Source organism: Paramormyrops kingsleyae, chromosome 10 (assembly GCF_048594095.1).
Source record: "Paramormyrops kingsleyae isolate MSU_618 chromosome 10, PKINGS_0.4, whole genome shotgun sequence".
Taxonomy (NCBI): domain Eukaryota; kingdom Metazoa; phylum Chordata; class Actinopteri; order Osteoglossiformes; family Mormyridae; genus Paramormyrops; species Paramormyrops kingsleyae.
The window spans coordinates 29,229,966-29,248,174 of record NC_132806.1 but is presented as its reverse complement, the minus strand read 5'-3'; the positions used below and the strand labels follow the sequence as shown (position 1 = coordinate 29,248,174).

Sequence of the window (18,209 nt, the reverse complement as noted above, 5' to 3'; positions counted from 1 at the left end):
GCCAAGGAGAGACACCACACACACACTCAGGCTCACAGACACCAAGGAGAGACACCACACACACACTCAGGCTCACAGACACGAGGGAGAGACACCACACACACACTCAGGCTCACAGACACCAAGGAGAGACACCACACACACACTCAGGCTCACAGACACCAGGGAGAGACGCTACACACACTATAGCTCACAGACACCAGGGAGAGACACCACACACACACTCAGGCTCACAGACACCAAGGAGAGACACCACACACACTCAGGCTCACAGACACCAAGGAGAGACGCCACACACACACTCCAGCTCATAGATACCATGGAGAGACACCACACACATACTGAGGCTCACAGATGCCAGGGAGAGACACCACACACACACTCAGGCTCACAGACACCAAGGAGAGACACCACACACACGCTCAGGCTCACAAACGCCAAGGAGAGACACCACACACACACTCAGGCTCACAGACACCAAGGAGAGACACCACACACACGCTCAGGCTCAGAAACGCCAAGGAGAGACACCACACACACACTCAGGCTCACAGACACCAAGGAGAGACACCACACACACACTCAGGCTCACAGACACCAAGGAGAGACACCACACACACACTCAGGCTCACAGACACCAAGGAGAGACACCACACACACACTCAGGCTCACAGACACCAGGGAGAGACGCCACACACACTATAGCTCACAGACACCAGGGAGAGACACCACACACACACTCAGGCTCACAGACACCAAGGAGAGACACCACACACACTCAGGCTCACAGACACCAAGGAGAGACGCCACACACACACTCCAGCTCATAGATACCATGGAGAGACACCACACACATACTGAGGCTCACAGATGCCAGGGAGAGACACCACACACACACTCAGGCTCACAGACACCAAGGAGAGACACCACACACACACTCAGGCTCACAAACGCCAAGGAGAGACACCACACACACACTCAGGCTCACAGACACCAAGGAGAGACACCACACACACGCTCAGGCTCACAAACGCCAAGGAGAGACACCACACACACACTCAGGCTCACAAACGCCAAGGAGAGACACCACACACACACTCAGGCTCACAGACACCAAGGAGAGACACCACACACACGCTCAGGCTCACAAACGCCAAGGAGAGACACCACACACACACTCAGGCTCACAAACGCCAAGGAGAGACACCACACACACACTCAGGCTCACAGACACCAAGGAGAGACACCACACTCAGGCTCACAAACGCCAAGGGGAGACACCACACACACACTCCAGCTCATAGATAGCAGGGAGAGACACCACACCACACCACACTCAGGCTCACAGACACCAGGGAGAGACACCACACACACACTCTGGCTCACAGACACCAGGGAGAGACACCACACACACACTCAGGCTCACAGATGCCAGGGAGAGACACCACATGCGCACACACACATAGATACACACACATACCATGGAAGGGAAGGTCCCTCTCTCACATGTGCTGTGGCCGTCTGGCAGTCATGTCACAGTCGGACACAAATCCTGTCAGGCACAACTTCACACGTGAAAGGGGACAGACACTAAAACACACGTCACGTTAACTGACTGTAAAGGTGTTGTCACACAGATATAGGTGTAAGCGCTACAGCTGCTGGTTAGTACAGGAGCAGTGCCGCCTGGATCGGACCCAGCACCCATGAGCCCACTCTGCCCTCCTTGGGACGGCTTTGCGCGTCTCTCTGTCTGGTCATCTGCTCACCCCTCCGCCAGTCTGTCACTCTCATTTCAGCCGTTCATCTTAAACAGGATGCCGCGTGAGAACCATTCAAGTCGACTGCTCCTCATTCTGCCCAAACAGATACACACAGACATACACAGCATTTATACATGCGGCTGATTCATTGTGCTTCAAGGCACATATCATAAATGGTGCTGTTTGATTCCCAGCAAAATGGATGCACCGAATGTTTACTTAGAACAGTGACAGAAACTGACATTATAAAGCAGCAGGAAGCGCATTTTCCAGCCAAGAGTTTTACTTCTGTTCAAGGCTGAAAACTTTTTATCCCCCTACAGATGATGCGAGTTAAATATAGCAATACAACAAGTGCCATTTTCCTGTGCGCAAAATGTCCTATTTTTCTTGACAGCATCACAATGACTCTGGCAATCTACGGTTTGGGTCGCGGGGTAATTAACCAATCATTACCGGAACGTCCGGGATCAACCAGAGGTTCAGAGGAGCCATTGAAATGCAGATGCGTGCAAGTAGACCTGGGGAAGAGCATATGGACAGCGGGGCTCCTGCCTCGGCGAATGCTAAATCGGCACAGGGGTGGGGGGAGGGTGTTCGGATAAGCCACGAAATTCAGCAGCTATGCAGCTGCATCTGATCTGGGAAGTTTGCCTCAGGTGACTTTCCACTAAGACAAGGCTTACTTAGTGAAAGCCATCAAATAATGTTACTACTGATAATAAAATGGATAAATATTCCCACAGCGGGCGCAGTGCCTCTTTGGCTACAGCCTCACACCCCCCATGCCTGCGGGTTTGAGTCCCACCCCCTACCCTATGGCCCGTGCTGTGGACTGCCAGTCAGCCATGGTTTCCCTCCTCTGTGCTCCCCTGGGTTAGGATGCTGCACCTGTGATCAGAAGGTCATTGGTTCAAATCTTTGGAGTAGCAGAATGATATCATTGTTAGCCCCTTAACCCCCAATTGCTCCAGGGACAATCTAATCCCACCTTCAGAAAAAGTGCATGTTGCTTTGGATAAAACCATCTGATAAATGTAAAAACTCGATAGTTGGTTAAGGATTCTATGGATCAGTGTTTTAGCGTTTTTTTTTTATTAAAATGCGAGTAGAAATGACAAATGCAGATAGTGCCAGAAGGACTGAATCAAAAGTAAAAATCCGTAGCTTTACCAGAACCTGGCAAGGCGCTGCACCGTTCAGCTCACCCACCTCTTAATCCACGTTTGCAGACTCCATAAATCAGTTCCACAGAGATAATCTGAGTCTGATTTCCAGAAGTGTTACTTTCCTTATATCTGCTGACAGAATCTACTGGGGCGCTGTAAAAACACTGGGTCATGAAGAATGAGACCTCAGAATAGATCCATAAACTGTTTTTATTTGGCAGAAAATTATGCTCACTGTGAAGCATTGGAGAGACAGAAGGCTCCGGGTGAGCATCGGCCCTTGCTGGCGTGTGGAGATCCACGCCGAACTGTCCCAGACATTTGGGCCGGCTCAGTAGCTCGGGTCTTCCTACAGTGTTCCAGTGAGTTCTTCAGTACCTCCGACAGTGCAGTGGGTACTGTGCGACTCTGAGGAGCTCGAAAAGGACCAGTGTCCACCTCATAAAACAGAAACACACTTCATTACTCTTAGTTGTTTAGCTGACACTTTTATTCAAAGCAACTTAAGGATTTTACTGCCGAGTTCGTTCTTTTTTTTTTTTTTCACTGCAGCCGGTCCAGTTAAGTACTGATCCCCGGGGTACCGGAGCAAGGCCTTCTGCAACCGGACCTGGCAGCCAGCAGGTAATATCATCAGTGCTGTTAATTAACTTCCGATTGTTTGTGTGCGTGTGTGTGAGAGAGATATATATCAACATTATAATCAACTCACGGCCCCAGTTTTGCAAAAAAATTTCGTTCAGTTTTTCTGTCTGATGCAACGCGGAGTCGTCACTGCGACAGGGCTGAGTCGCGTGTCTGCCGGCACACGCGTGTCAGTATGTGTGATCCCGGCAGCGTCACGCGGATGCGAGTTAATCAGGGGGAGAGGCAGCTCTGATTAGCTGCCGGATCAATGCAAAGGGGATTAGGCCCCGGGGACAGTGCTGGTTCGCCTGTCTCAGCACCCAGCGTCCCGTCTCATTCAGACACCATTCAATACACATTATTGAGACATCAGCCGGGCCGTATTTCACATGGACAAACACACACGCGTTATTTCATACACACTGTGACACGTGTCCACTTACTCACAAGGACACAGTGGGCCACGTGGATGCGAAATTTTCACACGCATAGCCTATCTGTCTCTGTCTGGCCTTTATTATCCCCGCAATATTAACCTGGCACGCTCTGATGCGGCCTCGCACGGATGTTTAACGATACGTAGAGAGTGTTCCGGCAATTCCGTGGTGCCGGACACGGCCTTGCGCCGTGCTGGCAGTGGCCCAGACACACGCGCCGTGAGGGGGGAGGGTTTGGAGGTGCTGTGTTCATGGCAATGCTTTAAAAACATACTGGTTTGGGCAATGGGAGATGTAGCTATTAAGGAGACAAAGGCTTCGCTAGCGGGAGAGATCCGTCGCTGCTGTTACAGCCCTGAAGAAGGTGCTTCCTCTCCCAGCCTGTCTTTGTAGGTACATGGCGGAGTAACAGGTCTGACAGCCCGGCTCAAGACTTTCATGAGGGTGGGGGAGGGGTTGGGGCATGGATGCCATACCGGGGAGGGCATTTGGGTAGAAGGGGGGTTAGGATTGGTTTATGGGGGCTCACTTGCTCGTTGTTCCTCCCCGGCGCCAACTCTTCATGGCTGGTACAGTTCCCCAATAAGCTCCACTGCTAGGATCCTGACGGCCATCCGTGCCGCCCGGGACAGACACCAGGGGGCGCCGTGTGGTCTCCCAGCTGGATGCCGAGGCACTAACGAGGGCTGTCAGGGGGACACAGGTCTCCGTGAGCGACGGCATGAACATGACATGGACATCGATTGCGAGTGGGACTCTGGCCCCAGTGCCAGGAGGGCAATTCCACCTGGCGTACCCCTCCCAGACCCACAAGTGTCACTGAAGTGTGTCACTGAAGTGTGCTGAGGGTGTCCAGGCTATGACCACACATCCATCTGTGCACAGATGGCTCGTGTACACATGTGTACAGCTTCTCTCTCTGAAAAATGGTCCCCATAACGTCAATTTTTTTTTTATCACATTGTGGTGGATACACACGCACACACACAGGCTTGTAATTATATCTTTGTGGGGACTCTCCATTCATTTCTATGCTGAAAACTCTAATCCCATCATGACAACCTTAACCCCTACCCAGCCCAATTCTTTTAACATTTTAAATTTTTTTGATTGCATTCTCAGATTTTTGTGGGGACCTGAAAAAATGGTCCCCATAACATCAAAATGATAGATTTTTTTATCACATTGTGGGGGGCATTTGGTCCCCACAATGTAATACAAACCTAATCACTCACGCACAATCATTTGAACCAAAGCTGCGTTTTCACCTTGACTTCTTTCACAAAATAACAAACACTTAAGAAGGCTACAGATGTATTAATAACCTTGACATTTGTTAAGAATATTCCCCACTCCCTGTTTTTAATTGCTGAGCCTCCCTAAGGAGCTGGACCCATTTCCTCTTTTTCTATAGATTTTTCTTCGCACAGATATTCAACCGAGGTTTAGCGCTCATGTATCATTGTGACAAAAGACGACACTCTTATCATGTATGTTCTGCTGGAAGGGCCCTCGCTGGAATGATGATGTCACCTAATGACTCCTCTCTTCTGCACAGGACCCTAATCCACTGTTTCCCAACCCAGTCCCTGGGGACACACAGACAGTCCATGTTTTTGCTCCCCTCCCACAGCTCTATCAGACTGTCTGAGGGGGAGCAAAAACATGGACTGCAGTGGGTCCCCAGGGACCGGGTTGGGAAACACTGCCCTAATCTCTAATCAGTTTACTGCTACTAATAGTCTGAGCAGCTCAACCTGTGTCATAGGCTGCTTGCAGGGTGAGATCCCTGCCTGTACTGTAAGACAGTTCTCATTTTTTGTTTCAGTTCTAGTTGTGCTTGTCAGAGGTTTGTGTTAATTGAGACAGTCTGGCCAGCCTGGACGGTTTTTTGTCCGATTTTTTATTTACTGGTAACTTATTTCAGGGAAGTTTGTTTCATTTCAGATTTAAAAAAAAAAATTGGACAGTCTCGATCATTTTTCAAGGGTCTGTCAGGCTGGAGAATTTTCCAAATAAAATCCAGCTGATTTCATTGCAGTTGATTTTCCTCTTATCAGAGCACTTCAGAGAGGATTCCTCAGCCATACAGTCCATCCCAGTGTGAAAATGGAGTGTCTCCACACGCCTGCAGTGGAGATGTGCGTCAGTCTAACAGCCCTCCATGTTTATGCCCTGGGGCTTCATGATGCTGGACAATTAGCAGCCTCATGATAATAAATTCAAACGAGAACTTTGTGTAGATTAATATTCATAGCATTTTCTTCCAGCAGCTCCTCTATGGCTTTGAACATAAAATCTAAACTCACCATAATATACTGCTGTAATGTCTTCGGCTTTCTTAAGAAACAGAATCAAATACAAGTACAGGCTCCTTTGTGATGTCACAGTTATTCCTTGGTTGGGTGTATAACACAAACATGATGAACACTCAAGTGATTCAAAGGAACATCAGTGTAATTTCAGTTGTTGAGATTTGTTTTGAAAGGTTAATTTTCTTATTTTTGAAAACTACAGCGGTACTACAAAACAGCTCTTCAAACCTCTTAAAGTTCTGAAAATTGAATAATGTACCTGCATGCTGTGCTGCTTCTGAGTGACTCAATTCCGCTGCTGTCAAGACCTCAGCAGCTGCTCTGTTTGAGGGATGGGACAGTCTGTCATTTTCTGTTATTATATGGAGTGGTTAAGTAACTTTATTTGATGACACATGCAATTTGGACTTTCTTTCCGTCCTGTTTTCTTTGAACTTTAAATAGATACATACAATTTCAATGTCTTCAGAGATGTTCTCTCTACAAATCGAACTTGACTGTACAGTACCAGTCAAAAGTCTGGACACCCCAGCTTTTAGTGCATTTGCCTCTATTTTAGCTGCAATTCATCTTATAGTAAATGACTATGATGAAATGAAGCAATACATATCAAATATCAACTACCAATATCAACATCAACTACATATCAACTACCAAGGGACTCATTCAACATTCTCAAATTTTAGACTCTTTTAGACAAATAGTTCTCTTTTGCTTCAATGACAGCACTGCAGAATATTGCCATACTTTCAACCAGGTTCCAGATGCAGCCACCTGGAATGCTTCTCCAACAGTCCTGAAGGTTGTTCCACAAGTTCTAGGCACAAGTTGGCTTCCTTGCTCTTACTCCTCAATCCAACTCATCCCAAACCAGCCCTGTAGGGTTTAGGTCGGGGGGGATTGTGGGGGCCAGGTCATCTGTCACAGCACTCCATCGCTTTGCTTATGTGATTCAGTATTTAAATAACCTCGAGGTCAACTTAGGGTCGTTATTTGTTGAAAAACATTATTTTAAGAAGGTGTGCCCAGTCTTAGGGTGGCACGACGGTGCATTGGTTAACACTACTGCCCCCTCCCTCTGGGACCAGGGATTGCATCTCTGCCATTGTGCCATTGATCAGAACATAGATTGTGTAGCTCCATGTGTGTGGATCTCCCATGTTCTCCTTGTGTTGTTGTTGTGAGGTTTCCTCTGGGCAATCCAGTTTTCCACCGCAGTCTAAAAACACACTGAGGTTAAACGGAGTCACCAAACCGCCCGTAGGTGTGTGACTCTGCCCTGTGGTGGGCTGTTGGTGCCCCATCCTAGGTTGTTCCTTGGGTTGTGCCCATAGACTTCAGATACTCCATGATCCTGAATAGGACAAGTGGGTACAGAAGATTTACCAGACTTTTGACTGGTACTGTAAATTTGTGAGTGTACATTTTCGTTTGATTTCATAAAACGTTTTTATAATCTTTATGTGGGTATTGCTTAAAATGACACGGGATGTTTTTTTTCAGCATAGTATAGCTGAGAACGGTTCTTAGTTAAAAGTTCACAATAGTCATATATTTCCACAGATATTCGCTAGTCATTACCAAAGTGTTTCTGCAGTTCATGGCAGTTTTAAAAATAAGACAGGAAAAATTGGTTTAAATGCCTAGTTTCATACAGCTTTGTCATTTACATGTTTTGTGGTTTGAAAATATTAATAGAGACCATCCATTTGAACTAATTGCTCTGATACATTCATCTGTACTGTTTAAATCCCATTTGTGTAATTACTTGAGATAGGAACAGTTTACTCGGGTCTGTCTGAGTGTTTTGGATTATCAGCTTTCAGACACACATTTTAATGACTTGTATACACCCGCACACATACATAAATGCCTTTACACACATAGAATCACACACACACACACACACCCTTTGCACCCAGTACGCACCTTGTGTATGCTGCTTAGTTTGGACAATATATATATATATTTTCAGTTCACATTAAATTTTCAGCAAATAAGTCCTTTAATGCATTTTAAAATCCTGCCGCATGTGGAATGAGCAGGAGTAATATATGCTTGTCAGCGTCAGCAAATGCAGTCGCAGGGAGATGAGAGAGATGGAGGAAGGGACTCATGCAGGAGGGAGAGAGAGTGAGAGAGAGAAAGAGGAGTGAGAGAATAGAAGAGAGCGCAGCAGTCCGTGTACAGTCAGTGGGGCAAAGCAGAACAAGCATCGTTCATTTCTCCAAGTCCCCTCTTCTCAGTTTACCCTTCCCATCCCTCCTGGATGTCACCATTATCAATTGTTTTTTCTTTCTTTTGTGCTGTTCTTCTAATCTATCCCTGTTTCTCTCCTTTCCTTTTGTCCATGTCCCTCTCTCAGTCCATCCCCATCTCTCCTTTCCTTTTGTCCTTGTTTTCTCTCTGTCATCTCACTTCTTTCCGTTTGTCCATGTTCTTTGTTTATCCATGTCTGTCTTTCTTTGTCTGTCCCCTCTCATTTTTCTGTTGATCTGCTTCTCTTTCTCTGCTCCATCCCTTTTCTTTGTCTGTTTGTCCATGTTTGCATTTTTCAGTCCCCTTCACAGTCCTGGTCTTCATTTAATGCCTTTCTTTAGGATGTCAAATGTATAACAAAAGGTATAAAGTCTACAGTCTATCCCCATCTCTCTCTTTTCCATTTGTTCCATTTGTCTGTCCATCCCCATCTATCTTCTTTCCATTCATCCATCTCTCTCTGTCCATCCCCATCTCTCTTCTTTCCATTCATCCATGTCTATCTCTGTCCATCCCCATCTCTCTTCTTTCCATTCATCTGTCTCTCTCTGTCCATCCCCATCTCTCTTTTTTCCATTTATCTGTATCTCTCTGTCCATCCCCATCTCTCTTCTTTTTCCATGTCTTTACATTTGTCCCCATTTATTCTTCTGTAATCCATCTGCCTCTCTTTCTCCGCACTATCCCTTCTGTCTCTTTGTCATGTTTCAGTCCTCTTCACAGTCTCTGTTCTTATTTACGGCCTTTCTTTGTGATGAAAAATGTATGAAGTCCAGAGGAAAGACATTCGCTCAAAAAAAATTATACCCAAATTTCTGATTTTGTCAACACAAATGGCTGTGTATGTGTTCCTATATGTCATCTTAGTCCCAGGTAGGGAGGTTGGTCAGCTGAAACCCTCATGAGACAGGTGGTAACAGGTGATAGATGTCTGCTTATCTGGGTATGTCCTGCCTGGCATTTCTTGGGGGTATTTTGCGATGAAAGGCAGCCCTGTCTGAGTCTCCCTCAGCCAGCAGCCGATCACACTGCAAGCCCATTATTGTCTCTGCTAGCGGCCAGAACTGCCTGTGTCAGCCAGTCTCAGTTAACGGAAATAGAGACAGAGATTTGTTTTGTCAGGACACTTTTGTTAAACGTTCAGATGTCTTTTTAAGAGTTTATCATCAATGAATATCAGACTGCAGGATATTATGTCTTTAGCACAAATTTTTGCTCTTATTTGTCTCATTTTTGAGTCCCTTGGTTGCAAAAGTCACCAATGTATAGAAGAGGTGAATGGGCAGGTTGTTATAGCGACTTGTGACCGTGACGGTGAAAAGAATCCCAAGTGCAGAGCTGCTAATTCAATCTGCCACTTAACGAAAATGTAACAAGGAGCTCGGTGTGTGTGGGATTGTGGGAAATGGAGTCTGGAGCGTCCGGGGTCCCACACAGTAAGACTGACCTGAGCAAACAAGGAGCAAATTGGGGGAAAAAATGAAACTGAAAAGAAACTCACATTTGATAAAAAGAAATGACAGGCTGGTCCTGACCAAGAAAATGGAGATACAGAATGAAAGGATGGAGGAAAAAAAGAACCGTAATCAGAGCAGAGAGGAGGTGGGAGATATCCAGGTGAGTGGCAGAAAAGACCGACTGGATTGGGGAAGAAGTACAAAGTCAGGCATTTATTCATCAGGCCTCCTGTAGAGGGAGAGAGATGGTGAGAGGGATAGAAATGAGGAGGGCAGATGTGGGGGGGCAGTGGGGGGGAGGAAGAGAAAAAGAGAAAGCCCTCAGCGAGGAGAACATTACAGCAGGATAATGAAGAGGTTCCGCTCTGTCACACTCAGCATTAGCCCGCCGTCAAACTGACCCCAAAGTGTCAACAAGTTAATAGCCTGGATATCACCCGAATTACTGCTTGTCACCACTCAGTAAAGCTGACACACTAATAATTTACAGGGGCAAAATAAATAATAAAGGGGAAAAAACACAGACGTGTAAGAAAATAAAAAGAAAAGGAGAATCGGAGAGGGGAATGAGCACGAGAGATGGAGAAGTTAACAAGTACAAGGGCTTTAGAGTAAGATGCAGGGGGGGGGGGTGTGTGCGCAGCGGCGGGAAAATTACCGGCGGCGTGAATGTGAACGCTGATGTACGCGTGAATGTGGTTGTCGAGGGGAAGGGTTACTCGAATGATATTTTCTTTGCGCGTGTTTGTATAAATGCAGTGCTGCCCGAGGCCCATGCGGAGCCCTGGCCGAGGTTCACCGCCGGCAATGTCCTGAAAAGCTTCAGCGCTAGCGCCCCCACGCTGGCAGGAGGAGCACCTACAGCGTCCAGCACAAAGTGTAATTGGTTTGCTAAGTCGCCCCCACCCCCAACAGATGGCACCCTAATGTGTTGACCGGTACTGTATTAATGTGAAAGGGGCAGTATTGAGGGAGAATTTTCCCCAACAATCATTTGATTAACTGTATATCTGTGTTGATGATGTAAAACATGAATTTTACATTATTTTTAAATATCTAGTAACACTTTACTTGATGGGGCACAAATAATACAGTCTTAAACTACTACTTATGTATTAACCTCAATTATTATTATTATTATTGATCTCATGTTAATTTGATCATTAATGAATTGTGACGCATGTTTTATCTCAAGCAGTTACTGTATTTGTTACTATACCTGTTAATTCTGTAAACCTTTGTGAACTGCTGAAGGAACGAGTCATGAACAACACAAGCAAAATACTGATCTCATGTTTGTTCATCATTAATCATGATGCATCTTTTATCTCAAATAGCGCTATATTTGTTCATGATTTGCACTTCAGTAGTAACTGGGTTATTACTAGGTATTTGTGCCCTAAACCTAACCCTAACCCTAACCCTGTCAAGTGTTACCATATGTCTTATTTATTACTTATTTTTATTTTGCATGACACATATTTCAGCTCAGTGTATGAACCAACATATGACATAACTGAAGGTGGCAATGAAAGACACTTTGACTTTTGACGTGTCCTCTGTCCCCCAGTCACTCTCCTCTCCCTGCTCTATCAGGTGTCCTGATCAGGAGCAGAAATGCCCCCCAGGTCCAACTTATCCATCCCGATATTCCAGACACCACATCATCCCGCCCCTTCCATCCTGGCCGCAGTTCCTCTCTCACTCCATCGCTCTTCCTCCCCCTCTCTGGAGTCACTCCAGCGTCTTTATTTATGCTGGCCTCAGCTCTCGCCTCTACTGTAAACACGAGATGTATCAGCGCTACATTTAATTAAAGCCGGAGTAATGGGCAAACGAGTATGGATCTCGGTCTGTCTGCACAGCCATTAGGTGACCGCTCTTTGGAGTTCACATAGGAGAAGCTTTAATGCACCGACGGGTGTGAAGATAACGTTTAATTTCACACGTGGACAAGCTTCGTCGGGAGGGGGAGCGCTCACGTAAACGCTCGCCGCTGCTGGGAAAGTCAGCCAGATATTTTCTGCTCGGACATTATTGCAGGGATGTCGACATCCGAAAGCGATTTGACTGCAGTGCGGTCAGGTCTCAGTCATGTCAGGGTCATAAATCTCAGCCGTCGGTTTGCTGGCAGCGTTGGACCTGCAGCGAAGAGACCGAATCCCAGAGCAGGATTAAAACCTTAAGGTTCCCATGCCGTCTCCAGCCACACCCTCAGGTCTGTAATGATCTCTGTTTATAGGTGTTCACTACAGGGCACGTATGGACACCCCATTTAATTAGAGGCTAATTAAGCCACACCCATTATTGACAGGTACATAATTAAGCATACAGCCATGCAATCTCCAATTATGGCAGCGGAATGGGTGGTCGTGCAGAAGAGGTTAGTGACTCTCCACTTGTGGCCATCATTGGACACCAGCTTTCCAACACGTTAGTTCGCCACATATCTGTCCTGCTAGAGCTGCCCTGGTCAACTGCAAGTGAGGTGACTGTGAAGGTCAAAATGTCTGGGAGCCAGTTTGGTTACAAAGTGGGGGGATATGCAAGCTCATAGAAAGGGACCTGATCACCCAGCATCAACACACAACCTAAATGGAAGCAAATCCCATTAGCAATATAGCGACATTCCCAGAAGAAGAGAGACTGTTATAGCAACAAAACCGGACCAAATTCATATTAACACACATATTAATACCCTTTCAGAATTCCCTGATGTCCACATAGTTTTGCCACATTGCCTAAAGGGAAACTCTACAAGTAAAATAAAGCAAACTGGCAAATTCTCTGACAAAGAATGTTCATATCCATCCATCCATCCATCTTCCAACAACCTTCTGGATAGTCCAGAACCTATTGAACTGTTTAAGTGTAAATTAAATGCTAATCAATAGAAAACAGTAACAATACAAATCGCTGGAGAATGGTTTTGTTTACTCTAAATTAGTAATAGTAAATTTCTCCTGAAGGTCAGTGTCACTCTCGTGCCGTGCTCCCAAGGGTCGGCGTTGCTCTCATGGAGTGCTCCCGAGAGTCGAATCGCTCTTGCAGCGTGCTCTCGAGGGTTGCATCGCTCTCGTGGCGTGATCCCGAGGGTCGGCATCACTCTTGGGCGTGCTCCCGAGGGCCGGCGTCGCTCTCATTGCGTGGTCCCGAGAGCCAACATGCTCCCAAGGGCTATCGCGGTGTGCTCCTGAGGGCCAGCGTGCTCTCAAGGGCCGCGTCAGTCTCGTGGCATGCTCCCGAGGGGCAGAATGCTTCCAAGGGCCGCGTTGCTCTCATGGCGTACTCCCGAGGGCCAACGTCCTCCCAAGGGCCGTGTCGCTCTCGTGGCGAGCTCCTGAGGGCCAGCGTCACTCTCATGGCGTGCTCCCGAGGGCCAGCATGCTCCCAAGGGCCGCGTCACTCTCGTGGCATGCTCCCGAGGGCCAGCGTGTTCCCAAGGGCCAAGTCGCTCTCATGGCGTGCTCCCGAGGGCCGGTGTCACTCTCCAGGTGCGGTCCTTTAGATCGGCTGAGGCTGCTTGGTGTGTTTAATGCCGACACAGCTACCAGTCCCATCTTGCCCACCACTCGGCTCGAATGCCATGCCATGCCATGCCACTGTTTGAACCACTCCATTCTTGTCCCTTGCTCCTCTACACGCGAGTCTGTGTCCCCCACTCATTTGCACAGCACTCATTAACCTCCAGGGAGAGATTTTCTCTCCTTGTTGGTTTGTGTTGTTTTTAAGCCATTCTATTAAATATTTAGCGGGCCTATCAAGGCCCTAAATCGGATGGCCAGGGCCTCCCCGGTAGCGACGGGCTCCTATCTGTGCCAATTAGGCGCAGATGAGGCTGACAGTAATGGGCGCTATCTGCTGCTCCCAGGGGACCCGGCGCGATACTGGCTCGCAGGTACCGGGCCGCTCTGCCTCCGTGGCCCCCGCAGTAATGCACCTAATGCACCACCCGCCAGATAATGCACCCGATTAGCATGGGGACATTCGGATCTCTGTAATCCAATCAGCGAGCTCCGTGTCTCCGCTCTTTTATTAGTGCCGTCTCCACACCGAAGGCCTGGAGGGGGGGCTGGAGAAAAATGGGGGGGCAGCAGGCAGAGGAGCGATAACCATCCACCTAACCCCTGATTCCTGTGACCACCCCCCCCCCCACCATCAGTGGCACCTCACGAGGCGCTCAAAGCTGGGAATAAATACAATTTAAGTCTGAAAATAAATCAGTAGGATGGCTGCCGGGTAAAGAGCTGGCCTCCCCAGCGAGAAATGGCCGGGCTTCCCACAGCCTGTCCAGCCTCACTCAGACGGCAATATCAAAGACCTTTCTGGGAACGAAAAGACAAAACAAGGTTCCTGTTGATTAACGATCCCAGTCTGGCCAGCGCTGATTGGGACCCGCGAGCTGGCGGCTGCAATTCAGCGAGGCGGGATGGCCCTGATGGTTGTTTTTTTTTTTTTTTGGGGGGGGGAGGGGGGATGGTGGTCCATTCAAGGTTGCTGCCCAGCAGCTTGCTTCTTGCTCTCTACACGCTCCCCACCCCCCTCTGCCCCTCAGTCTTCCAACTCGCTTGATGGGCAACATCTGTCGGGAAGCTCATTCTAGGAGATTTGCTTGCCCCCCCCCCCCGACAATCCCCAGCTCCTGGTATAACTCATGGCTAATTCTGATCAATAAGCGGCACACACACTCTTATCTTGCCGACTTCAGGGAGACACAAAAGCCCCCCCCCACATACAAACACACCAAAAGCGCATGTATATATACACAGTACATACACAAACCAGTAGACTTATGATGCATCTACTCCATGTTCCTCACAGCTCCTCTCCTTGTGCTCCCCTTCCTCTTGAGAAGCCCTAAAAGAGATTCATGGGAGGGGCCGTCCTATTCAGTGGACTTTAACATGCAGATGTGTGCAGTGAACATAACATTACATGTAACATAATACACGCAGGAGCCTTTATACGCTTCTAATGCACGTTTACTGCCGACTGCAGTCCTGGTAACCCTGTGCGGCAAGTTCATGTCTGTCTCGGCTTGGGAAGAGGGCATGTGGAGGGTGGGGAAGGGCGGGTTCAGCACTTTGGGAAATTGGTTAACATCCCTTGGGATTGGGGAGTGTTAGGAGATAGACGGGGGTGAAGGGGTGAGACATTACGTCACAAGCGGGGTGGGGGGGGATGGCAGGTTGGAGAATGGAGATGAAGTTTGGCTTCACTAATCTGGCAATGAAGAGAACGGTTTAAGGCATCAAATTTGACAATTTGCATTGAAGGGTTTGGTAATCAAAATGTATCTTACTGACGGATGTCATAACAGTTGCTAAGTGCTTGAGGTTGACTTCACACTTTCAGAGGGGGCCTATTCTTCCTTGCACGGCTGTGTGATATGGAGTGAGGTCTCCCATCAGTGCTGTACCCAGGTGGGGGGGGGGTCTGATCAGTGCAGCCCGAACGCTTTCTGTCCTCAATTCAGAGCCTGACGTCAAAATGACACTGGGCACGCTGAAATGTGTCTGCACACTGGCACACGTACATACACACACACACACACACACACACACATACACACGCACACACAAGCCCCCACCCACCGTATGGCTGATAGACTGATCCGTAGATAGATATACATATTGACAATAGGGAAAAGAGGGGGATTGAGTGGAGAGAGTGGGAGCGAAACAGCCAGAGAAAGAGAGAAAGTGAGACATAGGGGATGTGAGGAAAAGCAAGGGATGGTAATGGAGAAGAGAGTGCTGATCACAGGAGAGGGTATCTCAGTGTGTACAGCTTAGGGGCCCTGTGGTTAATGCTTCTCAGAGTAGGAAAGAATGTGCAAGAGGCCGAGAGAGAGAGCGAGGGAGGGAGCTAGAGAAGGATAGAGCAGGGAAAAGAAACATAGACGCCAGGAGAGATGTGCATTAATGGGATGTGTCCTTATTAATTGCACAGCAGTAATAAATGAGTCTACCTCAGCAACCCCCACACGGCAGTTACCTGTGCAGCACCGAGACTGCGGCTTCGTGCTTGTCTGTGTGTGTGTGTGTGTGTTTATGGATTGTTTCTTTGGGGGGGTGTGGGGTGAGAACGCACTAGAGGGGGGGCACTCTTTATAACCTGTAATGTCTTACTGTGCTTCCTTCATCCTGCTCATTCAACCATCCTGCCGCACTCATTGTAAACTCTCCGGCTATACTTAATAACCTTGTCATTCCAATAAAACTGCTTCACAATTTTAGAGTGGATTGGGGAGGGGGCTGGGCGGGTTAGAGACAGCGAAGAGAAAAAGCAGAGGGGGACAAAAAGCAGCATTTGCCGCACAGGTGTGTCCAGTGTAGACAACCAGACATGGCATAAATATTGTGTTCTTAATTTTTCTGGTATCTATTTAGCTGGAAATTAAGATATCAAATTTGGGAAAATTGCTAGCAATTTTGTGGGCTTCCAGCAGCACGGTTAATGTGTGATATAATACAGATGTAGTGATGTACATCTCCACATGAATACTGATGGAGAAATGTAATTCAACACAGATACACATGTAGTACTGTGCATCTACACACCGGTACAGATGTTGGAATGTGCATCTTTACACTAATACTGATAGAAGAATATAAATGTACACAGACAACACATATAATACAGAACATCTACCTTCTAATAAAAATGCCATAATATACATCTACACACCAATACAGATGTAGTTATGTACAAAAACACGATAAAGTATCAATATTTCTACATACTAATACACATGTAGCGATGCACATTTACACAGTAATAGGGATGTTGTAATGTCCATCTATGCACCAGTTCAGATATAGTACTTTTACACAGACACACACATAGTACATCTCCACACTAATAGAGATTTGCTGATGTGCATTTACACATGGCTCCACAGTCCCTGTATAGACTGGTAATGATTTGATTAGTGTGTTCCCTGCCTAATGTCAATGCGTATCGTACATTAGCGCGGCTCTCATCTAATCGGGTATTCAAACATGTCTGCAGAGCTTGATGAGTAAGGAAGTGGCATTAAATGGTTTACAGGCTTAAACTTACACACACACACACCGCGAATGGCCCTTTAAGCCCCTCTCTTTGCTTCCTATTTCCTTCTGCCTCCTCTCCGAATTGGCTTTGCTACAAAGAAAATGCTGCCACTGTCTGTGTGATATATAACATACCTGTATGGCACCTAATATCTGTATTAATATCTTGTATTTCTTGCCCCAGTGGTTTGGAATGTTATGTATCTCACGGATCCTATAAACCCTACAGGGCTAGCCTCAGCATGTTTTTATACCCACATTTTAAAATACAAAACCTGCAATAAAATCGCTTTTTTTTGCTTTTGTTTGGTCCTAACCGGAAGATTTACTCACGCGGCTGAGGCTCGGTGCCGGCGCGTGCCGGCCCTCGCGGCGTTTGAGCGCGTCCGAGTTGCCCGTTGAGAAGCGCGGCCGCTCCTCTACGCTGGCATCGCGTGCTCCTGCTGGCCCCCCACCCATCAATCAACAATGGACCCAGGTGTGGGCAGTTACTCCTGCCCCCAAACTCCCAGGAGAGGGCGGAGTTCACACAGGAGGTCAGTTTCACATCCACAGACCATAAACCACCACTCGCCCCGAGAGGGTCGCTTTCTGTTGTTATTCCGATCGTATTTGCGGTCATGCAAAACTGAAACTGACATCTCCTAACATCACCATCATCATTATTATATAAGCCTACAAAAGTCCAGGAAGGCTTGTTGTGCCACTAATGTCTGGCGTGATTTAAATTTAGATTAGATTGAGGAGAGTTTGACAAAATTTGATCTCTGAACATCATTAATTTTTCACAGAAAGTGTTTAATATCAAGTAGAAAATAAAACGATCTCCTTACTGAGAAAGAATTAATTACTCGCTGACGCTGAATAAATGCAACTGTGTGTAAATAAGTAATATAACGTGAGTAAATACTGCCATCTGTAGGTGACGATAAACATGACGTGTCAATTTTGCAGCACTAATTCGCTGATCTGACCAGCAAAGGCAGCTTTTTTTATAGGCTAGAATCAGAGCAAATTCTGCTGTCATAACATGTTAAAATGTTAAGTCTAGTTACCAAATTGGACAACACAGGACAAGAAAGCCACTCAAAAATCCCTCAGAAAAACAAAGGAACCTGTCAGAAAGG

The 18,209-nt window shown here is 47.1% G+C and overlaps 2 long non-coding RNA genes across 5 annotated transcripts in view; one reads left to right on the top strand and one right to left on the bottom strand.

Moving 5' to 3' along the window:
* Window positions 1–3,128: 3,128 nt before the first annotated feature.
* Window positions 3,129–17,530, bottom strand: LOC140593334 (uncharacterized). Of its 2 annotated transcripts, none has more exons than XR_011993639.1 (3): window positions 17,416–17,530; window positions 4,526–4,682; window positions 3,129–3,370 (listed from the first exon to the last, which is right to left on the bottom strand). It is a non-coding gene; the product is annotated as an uncharacterized lncRNA (long non-coding RNA). The 2 variants fall into 2 exon arrangements; XR_011993638.1 differs by lacking the exons at window positions 3,129–3,370; window positions 4,526–4,682 and adding exons at window positions 11,852–12,169; window positions 14,804–14,884.
* LOC111852977 (uncharacterized) overlaps window positions 17,479–18,209 on the top strand; it is a 10,644-nt gene continuing 9,913 nt past the window's right edge. The window contains exon 1 of one of the 3 annotated variants that reach the window (XR_011993637.1): window positions 17,479–17,618. This is a non-coding gene — a long non-coding RNA (uncharacterized lncRNA). The remainder of the gene's footprint in view (window positions 17,619–18,209) is intronic. The other 2 variants (XR_011993636.1, XR_011993635.1) reach the window with 2 other exon arrangements.